Source organism: Podarcis liolepis (genome assembly GCF_965112155.1).
Source record: "Podarcis liolepis genome assembly, chromosome: 2".
Lineage (NCBI taxonomy): Eukaryota > Metazoa > Chordata > Lepidosauria > Squamata > Lacertidae > Podarcis > Podarcis liolepis.
This window is the reverse complement of record NC_139555.1, coordinates 71681861-71697773: the sequence shown is the minus strand read 5'-3', so window position 1 is coordinate 71697773 and position 15913 is coordinate 71681861. Positions and strand designations below refer to the sequence as shown.

Here is a 15913-nt window from a genome sequence, read left to right as displayed (position 1 = left end):
CAGCGTCAGAAGAATCCCGGAAGGAAGAGACCCCGGGGGGCAGAGGGACCCAGAGAAGAACAGTCAGGCGGAAAAGGTGGAGCAGGGCTAGGATATTAAGTTGGTGTACAAGGGGCGGAGACTCAGACGGAGCTTCGCCGATCTAAGCATAAGACGTAGAGTTGCACGCAGCAGCTTGAGAATGGAAACTGTAACTCAATAAAGACTTTTATTTAATGATCGCTGGCTAGCGTGATCCTCTGTGAGCTAGGATCTGGAAGCAACTCTGACAGATGGTTTCTCTTGGGTTAGGGATAATTGTCTCTCAGATGTGAGACAGAGTAATTGAAAGGAAATAAACTATGAAGACTCCTATATTTCGGGCAACGACAAGTGCTTGGGCAGCCTGGGTCTCTTGAGCAATGGGGCTCACTGGAAGATATATCAGTTGTCTAAGATGTGAAAGGTTGGCTTGTATCAGGATCCTGCCCAACCCAGAAGAACCACCTCTAAGGAAGAACCATGAGACCCCACAGAGAATCCCAGTACAGCAGAAGTCCCAAGGCAGCCTGAAGTGCCTTAAACTCAGAGAAGGTGGTAGTGTGGATATAAGCTTTTCTCAGTCTCCTCTGAAATCATGCTGGGTTCGGTCCTCTAACCCAGGCTTCCTCAACCTTGGACCTCCAGATGTTTTTGGCCTACAACTCCCATGATCCTTAGCTAGCAGGACCAGTGGTCAGGGATGATGAGAATTGTAGTCTCAAAACATCTGGAGGCCCAAGGTTGAGGAAGCCTGCTCTAACCCATTTGCACAGCTCCAGATTGCTGTGGCTCAGTTCCTGCCACCCGAGATGCTTGTAATGGGCACTTTGTCAGAAGAATCAAGTGTATGTGTACATGTATATGATGAACCTGGATACAGTAGGTGAAATCTAATGCCATGTTTGCCCTTTACATTCAGGGTACTAAACCTTTAGGTTGCTCTTCTATTTTTTTATTAAGCTAAATGATGAAGTTGATGTTAACTGGCCTGACTGACATTTTGTCAAAGTTTTAGTCACCAGCAAAATGAATAAAATAGCATTGGTTATTATGTTCAGCAAAGAAGAGTGTGCATAAGCTATAACTTCCTACAATGGGGAAGGAGAGGATGGTGTTAACTTGCCCTAAGACTGCTTCTAAACATGATCCTGTAATAACATATAACAGGGCTAACAGCTAAGCCAATTGGAATTAATTCTCTAAGTCCTTTTTTGAAATCAAGTTACACCTTGCTTATATTCTCTTCTAAGTAGATTTCTGCCAAGATGTGTAAACTATGATTAATCTATTCGTTGATTATTATTGAAACCAGATTCCCCCCGCCCCCATTTATTAAATGCGACATTTTCTCTTTGAGAGGAATGAGCCCATCTCTTTCTTTTCTATACTTCTAAACTTATCAGGTTCTCTGTATAATCTGAACAATATTTACCATCCTCATAATTAAATTAGCCATGACACAATAATAGTCTTAGAAAGTGAACTGACTAGCCTGTGCCAGGGTGCCTCTGCACCCCTGCCAAGATTCAAAGACAACAGCTCTGACTCTCTGCGTCGACTGTCCAACAGCTTTGTATAGCAGATTAACTAGTGCTTTAGAACTCCTGCTTGGCTTCAGGTGCTTCAACTATTATTGGCTGCAAGACCTTAACTAGAGGCATGGATCTTAAAATGGTTACACCGTCCCATAGCAGGGTTGAAGACTTTTCTCAATGTGCCATTTCCAAATGATTCAACAAACAACATTGATAAGTTTGGCTTTCAGACAAATTAGATAAGCACTAATATGACCCCAATGAAGGCAGACATTAAAGGTTGTATGGGGGGGGGGGAGTACACTGAGTTGGCAAGTTCTTTAAAGAGAAAGCAAGTAGCTAATTATGTACAGCCCCCAGGAATTGAACTCTAGTGTGTTGAGAATCTTCTTTCAAATCAAGAATCCTGCAAAGAATATTTGTGGTTTTCAGCATCTCAGCATTCTGGAGAAAGAGTAGGTGACAATCGGATCTTATCTGTCCTTGAATTTTAACAGGGCAGGATGCCATGGGATGTAATGGTTTCTTTTAAACAAACTTGCCATCATATCCTAGGTCCAGAGGAGCTGGACCTTTAAGGGGCTTTTGCTACTACCACAGGTGTAGACTTTAAAAGAAGGGGAAAGCTGATGACATGTAAAAGCCTTTATGGTGGGAGCTAAATCTCTGGGAGAAATCCAAGCACCTTTAAATCTGTCCTTCCTGTGACTCTTACTATCAACCCACTTCAGCTGCAAGTTACATTAAACTGCGCAAGAATAAAAGACAATCCATTTCAGACCTAAATGACTTAGACAGATGCTCTGCTGCCTCACTCTCTCTGCTAGGAAACCAATTACTATGTTCTGTGTGAGAAACGTTTTTACTAATACTGCAGGATGTTGATAAAAAAACCCTTTAGAAGAGGGGAGGGGCTGAAAAGGGCAGGCTTCTAGCGTTCAGGTGAAGGCCATGCAAAAGAACTGCATGGAAAGAGTAGGCTGCTGATTATAGCACTTGTGCAGAACTAGAAGGAAAGCGAGACTGGGGTTATAATTGTAGGCATGCTTATGGAAGTCTTGTTGATGTAATTGGGGCTTACTTCTGAATAAATATGTGTAGGATAAGGTTGCAAGGGTTTATCTTTTATCTGGTAATAACTTCCTAATAGTTATCTATTTATTTTGCAAGTTCAAGAAAAACAAGGTTCTGTTGCCAACAGAAATTGATTGTTCTGTCGCTTAGAAATAAAAACAGGGCATTCTGTGAAACAATGTAAACTTATATGCTGTTTAAAAGAAAAAGTTTGCATGATGTGATCCCAGAAATGTTAGCATATAAGGCAACCGGGTGGCACATTGCTGATGAAATGTATAAATTTGCCAGTCTTATCAATGTCAGCCCATAGTATCTACTAAAGAAGATTAGCAAAGAAAAGGAGTCAATATGTCAATAGGAATCCTGGTTGGTTTTCCCCCCAATTCACAGTTAAACATATGACTATGAGTTCTAAGGGGCAGCTTGCTCATGCCAATTCTCTTTCAGTGATGAAGTTTACAACCTCTCCAGTTACTATTTAAGATGTGCTAGTGATGTACAACAGGTCTTCACACTACAAGTAATGTGATTAAAAGCACAAGAGCAAGACCGTAATCTTATTACACTGGAATTATGCTTTGGCAAGAGCTGTTTCATTCTGTTATTTGGTCATTCACTTCCACTGTCTGCTTTGTTTTCTGCTTTACCTTCTCACTCTCCATAGCTATTTACAACTGAAGGCCCCCTTCCTATATAAAAGTACTAAAGAGCTGAGTGATGTGGTTGCCACCACCCTCCAAGTCTAATGCTCTTATACTCTGGTCCCTTCACTCAGTATTTGATGTACAGAAGCCTGTCAGTGGTGTCAACCATGCAACCATTTGTGTACACTCACAAGAATCAAAGATCTGTTGGAAGTGGAGCAATCTGCCACCTCATGGGATTCACAGGTCTCTTCTTGCCAGTCACCATTCCATTTAAATGTCTATGGGGGCAAGCCATTTCGGGAGCCATGATTCAACCCCCAGATACGGTTGCAGGGTCAGGAAAAGTTTACAGTGATGGCTACAAAGGATCTTACCTTTTCCCTTCTTCTTCCCCTTCATGTGAAAGCTGCTGGGTTCAGCAGTATGGCAGCAACAGCTGAGCTCTGGCCACCCTCCTGCTTCCTTCCCAGAGGGCCAGTCACAGAGTTCTGCTGCTACCAAGCTGTCAAAGATGCCAGCAAGTTTCAGTCATTTTTTAAAAAAGGAAGAGGAGAAAGGGTAAGAACCCACTACCACCACTGTAAGCCTGTTCCCTCTCACTGAAACTGTGTGAAGAACAGTTCTTTATGCTGTCCTGCTTTCCTATCGTGAGATTTGCACAAAATGCCCTTTCCACATCAAACAAAGAGAAAGGAAGCAGCTTTAGTCCCTGTCCAAGTTACAGGGTATTTTACACTCTCATACACAAATATACAGATTTTTAATGTTCACTGCAGCACTAACTTGGGTAGCAAGAACACGTGTCAAAGGAAGAATATGTTGGATGGTTGACAAGAGGTTAGTTTTCTCTGCTTTACTGCTTTTGGTGCCCCAACCAGTGATGGATTGCTCTGCAAAGCAGTTGTAGTCTTTGTCCAATTCCCCCCCCCCCTTCCTGCATACATTTGATTCTACTGAAGAGGCAAGAAACCACTTATACAGCTTGGACAAATGATAAACAGTAAACCTGCAACTTACTCTGCTTTCACTTACATGATGGCAGGTTTGCTTGGAGTGGGGGAATGAATAAATGAATGAATGAATGAATGAAGAGCATGGAAAAACCCACCATTCCCTGCTGTCCATTTATTTATTCCCGCCTCCCATGTGTCCAGAAATCCCCCATGGCATTGTTGATTTTAAGATTATGAAATAGGGGAAAACATAAATTGAATTTATCTGTTTCTTTGCCGTTTATATTTCTTTGCAGTTTCTAGGACAATAAATGGGAGCACCTCTTACTCCTCAGGAAACAAAAATAGAATCACATTGCTAAAAATTCCCTACTGCGTATTTGGGTGTTAAACCAAAACTACAGGAAAGCTGAAAAAAGCAGAATAAACTGATTTCTCCCCACTGAGACCTGCTGCCAAATTGCACAGATCCTCTTTAAACTGAAGTTAAAAAAATAAATAAATAAAAGACAGGGCTAAGCTTACAGGAGAATTATCATTCCAAGCTATTCTACTCGGGCATTAGACACTGAAACAAAAGTCAGGCATGAAAGTGGAAATGACAGTCTTATTCCACAAAGCTGATACGATCAGTTTCCCTGGGTACTTTATTCCAGATTATGAAAACAGAATGACAGCTACACCAGCTTCTAGGATGAAAGACAGAAAACTGCTGCATACAGTTCTACTGCTTTTAGAACATTTTCTAAATTGCAAAGGAAAGTGCTCTGAAGAATTTTTGCAGACCTTTGTACCTTTTCCCTACTCTGAGTTAACTGTATCCATAAGACCAAAGGGCAATGGAAGTTTCTTTTCCACCCCAAAATGGCAGAAGCTTAAACAGCTCAACGGATCATTTCCATGAGGACTTACGCCACAAAGAATTGAGATTTGCTGTGTTAGATCAGCTTTATAGGAAGCGTCAGCCAGAGGCAACAGCTATCAGCTGTCAGAACAGAGCCACAATTGTTGGTTTAGCAAACAACTCGTGATAAGACCTTAGCTGACAAAGATTCAGAATACAGAGATGTACTTTTGCATTTCAGGAATACACTGGTGTGTCTTCCCTATTATCTTTTTTTAAAATAACAACTTGCTGGTAGCAGGGAGGTTGTCTGTGGGTGCATAACGTTCACATAATCTGCCCTGGACATGTACAGTTGCCAACTTTTTTGACTTGTTACGCTCCTGATACAGTGGTACCTCTGGTTAAGAACTTAATTTGTCCTGGAGGTCTGTTCTTAACCTGAAACTGTTCTTAACCCAAAGTACCACTTTAGCTAATGGGGCCTCCTGCTGCCGCCGCACGATTTCTGTTCTCATCCTGAAGCAAAGTTCTTAACCCAAAGTACTATTTCTGGGTTAGCGGAGTTACCTGAAGCGTCTGTAACCCGAGTTACCACTGTATATACTAAGTCAAGAACTGTAGCTTTTTGCCATCATTTACCTCTGAGAAACACAAAACTTCACCAGATTAATTTCAACATGTCGAGCTGACAGAACAGGTACACAAACAAGTTCAGATTCTAAAAGCTAGCAACCATTTGAAAATGATTCGATAATGGAAAGAATGGTATACAGTGGTTATAAATACACATATAATCAACTAGCAAGTCAATACAGTGCTATGGAAATGCAGCTGTGTAAATGATACCACAAATGTCAATGAATGGGAGGAGATCTAAGAAATTGGTATTATTATTAGTAGCAGTAATATTAAAGCAGGGCCTCTGTGGCCATTCATAAAAAATGCATACTGGTAGCCATTTACAGCGGAACCTTGGTTCTTGAACGCCTTGATACTCAAACATTTCGGCTACCGAACGCCGAATACATGGAAGTACGTGTTCCAGTTTTCAAATGATTTTCGGGAGCTGAATGTGGCTGCTGGCTATTGTTTCCGGGGCGCCTGCACCAATCAGAAGCCACACCTTGGTTTTTGAATGTTTCAGAAGTTGAACGGACTTCCGGAACAGATTACGTTCGAGAACCAAGGTACCACTGTAGTTAAAAAGCTGGGGGGGGGTTCCACTCTTTATATTGAGCTGAGCATGTGGGAAAAGAAGCCAAACTTCACCTCCCCCTCTACCACACCTCATCTATAACTGCCTTCAGGCACTTCTTCTCAGCTCAGTTCATTTCCTGTACAGCGGTACCTCGGGTTAAATACTTAATTCGTTCTGGAGGTCCGTTCTTAACCTGAAACTGTTCTTAACCTGAAGACCACTTTAGCTAATGGGGCCTCCTGCTGTTGCCGCGCCGCCAGAGCATGATTTCTGTTCTCATCCTGAAGCAAAGTTCTTAACCCGAGGTACTATTTCTGGGTTAGCGGTGTCTGTAACCTGAAGTGTATGTAACCTGAAGCGTATGTAACCCGAGGTACCACTGTACTGCTGTATGTGTGTGGCGGTATAAGGTTCTGTTCCCTTCCCCATATGGTTTGATATAAAGTGTGTCCTCCCAATTCCTGCTTTACGGAAACTTTGCACTACAAGATCCCATCATCCCTGACCATTGGACCTACTGGCTGAGCTGTAGTCCAAGACATTTTGAGAGTATTAAGACAAGGAAAGCTCCCCTAAATTGCTGTGCTCACCAAATGTTCAATAAGCAAAAATAATAATGCTTGGGATTAACCCAATTGACTCTGATGCTGCCAGTATACAGTGCTCCAATGGCTCATTGAGATGCTCATCCCATTAGCTAGGTTCAAAAGATTGGATGAAATCTACTGCATGTTCTTGGGAATTTTAAAGCTTCCTTCCCAGCACTTGCCCTCAAAGCCCCAAAGGCTAGGGGCCCACTGTTGTGGCATTCCATAAACTGTGGGGCATTGCTGCACACAGGGATTCTTGGGATACTGGCCACTATGATAAAGATAAAGATAAAGAAATCTACAAGGCCTCCGAATTAGAAGATATGATTTCTCAACTCCGCTTAAAGATTGGATTTCTGCTGTTGTCCATACATGTTTCCACAGCCCAGACCTTCTTCCCCTCTTTTCTTTTCTTTTCTGTTGTGCTGCTTCCTCATCCATGGTTATGCCACATTTAATTTTACAGTCCTTGCTGTTAACAGCCCATGTTGTTAACTCATTATGACAATCCACTTTCTTTCATCATTGTTCACATAATTCATTTAGAAATCACTGCTGAGGCTGGTCTTCAGCGCCGAATCTCAGCGTTTACAGGCAGGTCTTCTGATAAAAGATTGTACCAGGTAATTATAAGAATTAATGCAAAAATCTGATAGATGGAATGTCAAAATATATGAACCAGTAGGACCTTCACTGAATCCAGAGGGCCCCCCAAAAGTGCTTGCATTTAAAGGATAGGAATTTAGGTATCTGGGGGCAGCGGAGCTTCTGACATAGGCTACTGGGTTTTATTTGTATAGTTTTGTTAACCCACAGCCATGGAAAGGTAGGTGAGCAGATATCTATAACTTGTGAAGGCGATTAAATTGTTCTATAAGTGGGAAGAATGGCAGATGAAGCTGATGGATTACATGGAACTGGCGGAAATGACTGGCAGAATCCGAGACCAGGGAGAAGAGTCGGTGGAAGAAGATTGGGAAAAATTCAAAGTTTATTTACAGAAACATTCTAAAATTAATGAATGTTAGAAAGATGCTGGGAAGAAGTTATATGACTTTAGTAGAAATATTATAACGAATAGATTGACATTGGGTAAAGATGTAAATTTAAGTCTAAAACTGCGTTAAGTTAAATTATGGAACTAAATTTGTGAAAGAGGGAAAGGACTTGCTGGAATATTTAATTGAACTAGAATACAAAAAAGGAGGTGTGAGGAAGTCGAGGAAATAAGCAAATGAAAGATAAGGATATGAAAATATGTGGTTCTTTTGTATGTTTGTTCGTTTTGGGTTTTTCTTTTTTTTTAATGCTTTTGTTTTCTTTTCTTTTTCTCAGCTGAGAAGTGTAATAAACCCCGTCTTTTTCTGATATATATATATATATATATTGTTCTATAAGTGTACATCACTGAGGAAGTCATATCTCAAAGCAGTGATAACAGTAAAAGTCGTGCTTCTATTTAGATTCCCTACAAGAATATTAGCAAGTAACATTGTTTCACTACACTATTTATAATCAGCATAACATCAACTAAGTAGGCGTTATTGCTAAAAAGAAACGATTGCATCAGTTCATCTCTACCTTGGGTTTACAACATCAAAGTTGAGCTGCAACAGAGTTATGAAGTATATCAGTAAATAGGACAGCAGGAATGGTGCATTGGTCGATATATTTATTGCCAGTCTTTAAAACTGTTGGGCTTAACTTGATAAAGACTGGAAATTCCTTCTAAGTAGCTCCATCTTTCAAGCCTTGTTATTAGCAGACGCTAAATGACATCATCTCACAGCTCTCAGACTTGAGATCAATACTGAACGTTTTCACTGTGAAAAAATCTATTTCTTCAAACTTGAATGTTTTGTTATATACTGACTATCTTCTGATGATGAACAATTAGAACAGTGGGAAAGTAAATCAGTGTGATATTTTTAATACCTACAACTAGAGATGTTGGAGAAATCCAACAAAAATGGAAATGGGAGTGGAAATTTTGAATGTGCAGTTATTCGTCCCATATCCAGAGCAGAAATCGATCCAATGATTACAACTGGTATTCACTGTCGTTGCTGTCAGTCCCAAACAACATATAATTTATTGCATACCACACTCCCAATTTCTATTGCATTTCCTTTGCATTGAAATGAGTGGGATCAAATAACTTATATTATGAAGTAATATGCATATGGTTAGCCACCATGGGAAACAGGATGCTCTTGGTCTAATCCAGCAGGGCTCTTGTTATGTACTTTGGCTTCTGGTCTCCCAGTACTGGGTTTATTATCACAAGTGTTTTCAGGAGGATTTACAGTACCAAACAAAGATGATGATCACCATAATCATATATCTCAAAAATACAGGTGATGCAAAACAAAAAAAACAGTGAGAAGACTGGCTACAGACTTGCACTCTACAGAACTATATTAATCCGGTTCTGTTGCTGTTCTAGAATTCATGGTATTTGTTTTAACGTCACAAATTATTCCTGAAGTTCCTCACAAAACTGATGCCCTCTCAAATAGTTATCAGCATGGAATAATACAGTTTGCCAGGAAAGAAAGGCAACACAGGCAGTATCTTGAATTTCAATTAAGTCTATGCCACCACCAGGGTAAACACAGCAAGGCTGCACACAAGGCCAATCCACAGAAGTGAGAAGATGTTTGTTATGCAGTCATGCACAGTGTTGAGCACCTTGCATTTTAGCGATTTAAAAAACCTGATGGAGCACAACACAGTATCAGTGACTAGGAAGAAAGTAAGTATTTTCTCACACTGCAAAATGAGAAATGCCTTTCTATATCTCTTATGGTAAAAAAAAAAAACGTAGTTAGGGAATTTAGAGCAGTTTTGAAAGCATAAAAAACCAGGGCAAGGACAAAGATACAATGCCAGCGAGATCCCAGGAGACCATCTTATCTTCTTCTGCTCTGGAAACTTAGAAGGTAAAACAAATACTTCCGTGTGTGGGCTATTGAAGATGATACTAGCAAAGTAGATACAACTTGTCTTCCTTGGGGTCTGGCTCATACTTAAAAGAGAGAAAGAGAAAAAGAAACGCCACACAGGAGCAGGATGGTGAGAAGTATCAAGAAAGTCTCCCCACCAGCAGCAGCTCACTGAGCTCTTAAATATCTTGTCTTCTTATTTTAACTTCAAGAGAGAACTCAACTGAACGTGGATAAGAACCTAAGCAGAAAAAGATAACAAATTATGACAATATATTGTTCACAGAGTATGCAGAACGTAGCATCCTATAGGGAGAAAATTATTGCTCTCTTTTGAAAACAGTAACTACAAGTACGCCAAGCACAATGGAGCATGCCCTAAGTACTCACAGGGAACATTCTGTTGGGGATAGAGATGTTAGGGGGTTAGCAGCCCAAACACTGGATCACTACTTAATTAGTCCCAGCCGTGGCAAAGAGGGGAAGCACTAGCCAGTGGGGAGAGGCTATTTATAAAGCTGAACTGTGAATTCATGAAAGGGAACTGGGGAATTGTAGGAAGACCGGAAACTAAGCTAGTTGAGGGGTGGATGATAGTCCAGCTTCTGAACTTTAATAATCATTCAAACATATTATATCCAATGTTCCTTTGCAATGCTAAATGGCACTTGACTGACTAAGACTTTATGCAAAATGTTTATCTTTTATTTTAGAATGCTAGAACATTTCCTTTCCTTAAAAAATGTTATTGATTTTAAATAGAGAAAATATACAAAACAAAACCCAACAAGTATATAATTTCAAAAACATTAAGTGTACACTTGATTGGAGATATAATTATGTCCTTTTTCTATTATGTCTTTCAGGTCTACAAAGCTTTTCCTATATATCATTCTTATCTCAAAGTTTGCAAGCAATCATGGAGATCCAGATCAAGCATCCCTTTCCTAAGGGCCAAACTACACATGATGATGTTCCATGACTAGAGCTCCAGTATATTTTTCTTGTCCAAAAAGCAGTGGGGGCTACAGCAGGGGGAGAGGGGTGTTGTTGTTGATGATGATTCATTGATGCAACTTGGCCGTGGCTAACAGCCCTGATCCAGACTGGGTTCCCCCTCCTGCTACTATGTGAACAATAACAACAAAAGTCATTGGGAGCTCTAAACATGGAAAACCCACATCACATCTAGTTTGGCCCTTAACTGCACCTAACGTATGTCTTCTGCTTCTACTGATAACTATTTATCTAAAAATCAATACATATCACACACCTTTTGTTTTCTTTTAATATAAAAATAAAATTATAATATTAATTCATGAAACCTGTAATACAAGCTGTGTATTATTTATTGATTGATTGATCATCACCATCACTATGCTGCCCTTCATCCAAAGATCACAGTGTGGTTTACAATATAAAAACATAAACATACCCATAGTAGCAAACAAAAACAAGACCCCCAAATTTAAAAGGCCATAGACTGTCTAATTAGCCAAAGGCTAACTATTAACCCCCCAGCCCCACAGATCTGTACATTCTTTTCCTAATTTAACCTCCCCTCATATGAAATTCAAGGGAACCGTGTTTTCTTCTTCTTCATTGTTGAAACTGTGAATCAAATTGGAAGATAGGTTTTTTTCTTGCAAAATGCCCAATGAAGTTTATTATTATTTTAATATATGTGCAATACTTAATCCGATGGTAATACGTCACAAGCCAATAATTATTATACTTGTTATCCAGTTTTAAATTTGTTCTTCCTCTTAATCCATTCCCAAAAAATAATTTAAGAATGTAAACCTTCAACCTTATATTGTACATCAGAATATTGAAGAAAAACTCTATTGATTAAGAAGTTACTATGGATCTATGTACACACTTCATAACAGAGAATGCCTCAAATCTATGAAAAACTCCTATTGATTTGTCTGCCTTAATTAGGTGGATTCAGCCAATCATGAGAAAAAGACACAAGATTTATAGATTGTCAAATCCTTCCACTTCTTACTGTTCCCTTAGCAGAATTAGGATTCCAACAAACCATTTTATTTCAGCCTAACATAGTAACCCTTATGCCAGAACTGCCCCCAATTTGTCACTGACTCGGACACATTTATGTGAGATAATCCTGCACTGAAGCGAATTATGATGAAGCATCATTTCATGAAGCTCTAGGAACGATTTGGTCTGAACTGGACAAGGTATCTGCACGTCATGGTGCTTTCGGAGATATGTGAAGCTGAGGTTGAGGAGTCACAAGTGGGAACAAGGTTATGCAAGTTCACTGAACTGCGAGACCCCTTGGCTCATGCACTGTGTCAAGATGATATAACATCTCCCAAACGAAACGGATTACAATGATTCCTTTTGGCCATTAGGATGAATATGTTCTCATTAATCTTACAAAGGCAGCCAACTGAAGAGTGCACTAATGTGACAAAGCGGGATAGTTACAAGAGTTTGTACAGTTATAGGATAGCTTATTCTTTGCTTAATGTACATGGTACCTGCTATGCTACCGGCCACTAGACCAGCACTTACTCCAGCATAATCTAGTTGTGCTTCTGTGTGGTGGTGTCAGCCAAAGTTGGTAATTAAGTGCTTCAGAGTATTAATTTGCTCTACTCGCAATGCTTGGATGCATCTGGAATGATTTCTGGCAGCAGCACAGAAGAATGAGTTTGCTAGCCTTTTTGTTGTTGTGGCATGGCTCCTATGTCTTTGAAAGCTGCAGAAAACAATGCAGTAACAGGTGCAGCATTTCCCCATCACTGCACCTCCATGCTGGATATAGTTGCACCTATTTCATTTCAATCCACCATGTACATTTGAAAGGTACAGGAGCCCTCGGAAGCGGGGACAAATGATTCTGTCCATTTCTGCTTCTCTGACTTTCCAATTTTTCAAATTTTAAGCTCAGCTGATCACAATATCTGCACAAGTTTGCAAAAAAAGTCATGAAAATTCATCAGTATTTAAGTTCACATTTCTCCTAATATGTACATTTTAAATGAATTTTTGCCTTTTTCAAGCAATTTCCCCCATTTTATGCACTCCCCCTTCAATATAGTAATTTTTGTGCACATTTTTATTAGAAGAATCACATCGTAAAATTCAGAGGACATATGTTTCAGTTCGCATAGTGTGTCAGGAAGTGTGAAGCAGGTAAAGGTAAAGGTACCTCTGCCCGTATGGGCCAGTCGTGACCGACTCTAGGGTTGCGCGCTCATCTCGCTCAAGAGGCCGGGAGCCGGCGCCGTCCGAAGACACTTCTGGGTCACGTGGCCAGCGTGACGAAGCTGAAACTGGCGAGCCAGCACCAGTGTCGCACACGGAAACGCCGTTTACCTTCCCGCTATAAAGCGGTCCCTATTTATCTACTTGCACTTAGGGGTGCTTTCGAACTGCTAGGTGGGCAGGAGCTGGGACCAAACGACGGGAGCTCACCCCGCCGCGGGGATTTGAACCGCCGACCTTACGATCAGCAAGTCCTAGGCACTGAGGTTTTACCCACAGCGCCACCCGCGTCCCTAAAGCAGGTAGGCTTGCACTAAAATGTGAAGCGAAGCAAATTTCTCCCCCACCCTGCTTGGAGGAAGGGGGTGGCAAAGCTGTTCAGGAGAGCAGCTGGCTTGTGATGATGTGCCATGATTGGCCATGGAACTGATTGCTATCCTGTCTTTGGATGTGACTGGGAAGCAGCACGGGAGAGAATGGCTTTACTTCTTCTGCAAAGATTGTGTTGGAGGCTAGGAGAAAACCCTAAAGGAACAGAAGATTCCAACCCAGCATGTTCATCCTCATAAGCTTCCCCTTTCACTGACATTTCAGTTTCTAGGAAATGCTGAACTCCTCCCACCAGGTTAAAAGTGGTAGTGCGAATTCCAAGGCTTCAACCTTAAGAATGTATGCTGGTGAACGAAAGTTATTCGTTACTTATTTTGTTTCCTCTGAAAAGTGATATATGCTCTGTCACTAACTGTGTTCCTTTTCCTGTGGGAGATTGCAGCAGTATTAAGACATCATAGTAGCCCATGTGGACTTACATACTCTCCCCTTCCCTTTCTTCCTCCACAGTGTCCAAAAGGGGTTGCTCTGAAGCTTTCCCTTCCACTTTTGCTTAACTACAGCTTGTTGTGTTGTCAGAACTGACAAGCTGTGATTAATGTTAACTATTTTTTTTTAAAAAAACCCAAACCAACTTAATTCAATTATGTATAATCTATCACTAATTTCCTCAAATGGCAACAACATCTATCCATATTAATTTAAGAGCAATATGCTTCATTTATACATAGTTCATGCTTCTACTTCTGTGGAATTAAACTTCAGCAGACCCACTCTGCTTTGCTGATGAAAAGAAAGTAGCAGTCTTTCCATATTGCCTTAAGTAATTCTGGAAATTTCTTCCTTTGTAAAAGAAATAATAATAATAATATATTAATTTATTATTTATACCCCACCCATTTGGCTGGGCTTCCCCAGCCACTCTGGGCGGCTTCCAAAAAAATATTGTTTTGGCCTCGACCATAGTGTACTCAAAAGCAACTAATCACGAACGGCTTGTGGGCCTCGGATGCAAATGCATCTGCCAACATCCTTGAATACTGGCTGTGCTGGCTGAGGCTGATGGGAGCCAAATTCCAACAGTATCTAGAGGCAGAGGTGGAGGAAGACGCTTGGGCATCTGGGGCGGCGCGCCCAGGGGCGGTGCGCAGCCCGAGGACTCTGAAGTCTGCCTGCCTCTTCCCACTCAGCCGCCCTACAGTCACTGGCGGAGGAAGAGGAGTGCGGGGGGAGCATACCACCCCCAGCAGCACGATCCCGGTGGGGTGCCATTGCAGCTGCCCCTCTGGCTGTGCTGGGTGCCCCACCCCCAGGACGCGCGCCATGCCCCTGTGGGCAGCGCACCCCACCCCAAGGACGCATGTCACTCCCCTGTGGGCGGTGCACTCCGCCCCCGGGATGTGCACCATGCCCACGGGACCGGCGCCAGCCCTGCGCCCGCCTCCTCTTCGTCCCCCTACAGCTGTGGGGGAGGCAGTGGGTGGACCGTTTGGGAGCATGGAGCCTGTGCGCACCCAAACCACTATGTCTTTTCCAGGAGAGACGCGTGGCTTGGGCACAATGCAGGCCCCACGATGAGTGCCGCCTGGCTTCAGTGGTGACACCCGGGGCAGTCTGCACCCACCGCACCCCCTTCCTCCGCCTCTGTCTGGAGGGTACCAGGTTAGTTACCTGCAGTAGGCTGGATGAATAGCATGATGCTGCAGATGGAAATGTACATGGCAACATGCACAGAATGGTGCTTACACATGTGGATCTCTCATGCTGCAGATTTATCCAGGGAGGCACAGCTTGATCTCTAAAACTATAAAAATCTTCAGTATGGCTTTCATATCAGATCCACTGCCAGAATACCACTTATTACTGGTGAAGTAAGTAAGTAATGGGGGGGGGGGGATTTTACACATCATTCTGGTGGCATTTCTACAGGAAATGACTAATGCGAACAAGCCTGTATTGTCTTGTGAAATGAAATGCGGTAGAATTTCTCCACATAAGCCATGTCAATGCACTACAAACCCATCACTTCAGAATAAAAAATTGAAACCTCTAATACAGTGTTCAAGATCATTTTGCCTGCCAATCCCAATACACTGAACATTTCGAGGTGTTCCTTCAAAGCTGCTGCTACAGAGCCTAGGCTGAAGTCTTATTACCATTTACATTGACTAGAAAATTAATCTTGATGTCAATTACTATTAAAGAAAAGTCCAGCCAGCTGCCATGGATAAATCTTGTTAACCACAAACTGAATTACTGTACAGGGTCTAGGCTGATTCGAGCTAAACTAAACAACACAAGAGGTTTTCTTAATTAATTAAAATATATGCTTAGCTTTAGGGTAAGCTTCCACATTGGTGCTGTTATAGCATTTGTGCCGTGAATGCTCAGCAGCCTGTTGAAAATATGTAGTTTGTCAGTTGTGCAATTTCTAGTACTGTAATACTTGCAGTAAACATGACCGCCAGGATCTTGAACTGCACTAAAGACCCATTTAGCATCTCCCGGTGACACAGATCATTGCTGCACA

At 41.5% G+C, this 15913-nt stretch overlaps 1 protein-coding gene across 4 annotated transcripts in view; it reads right to left on the bottom strand.

The window, feature by feature from the left end:
• The window catches only part of BSN (bassoon presynaptic cytomatrix protein), a 205141-nt gene that overhangs the window by 86499 nt on the left and 102729 nt on the right, over positions 1 to 15913 (bottom strand). The gene's annotated exons all lie outside the window — the stretch shown is intronic.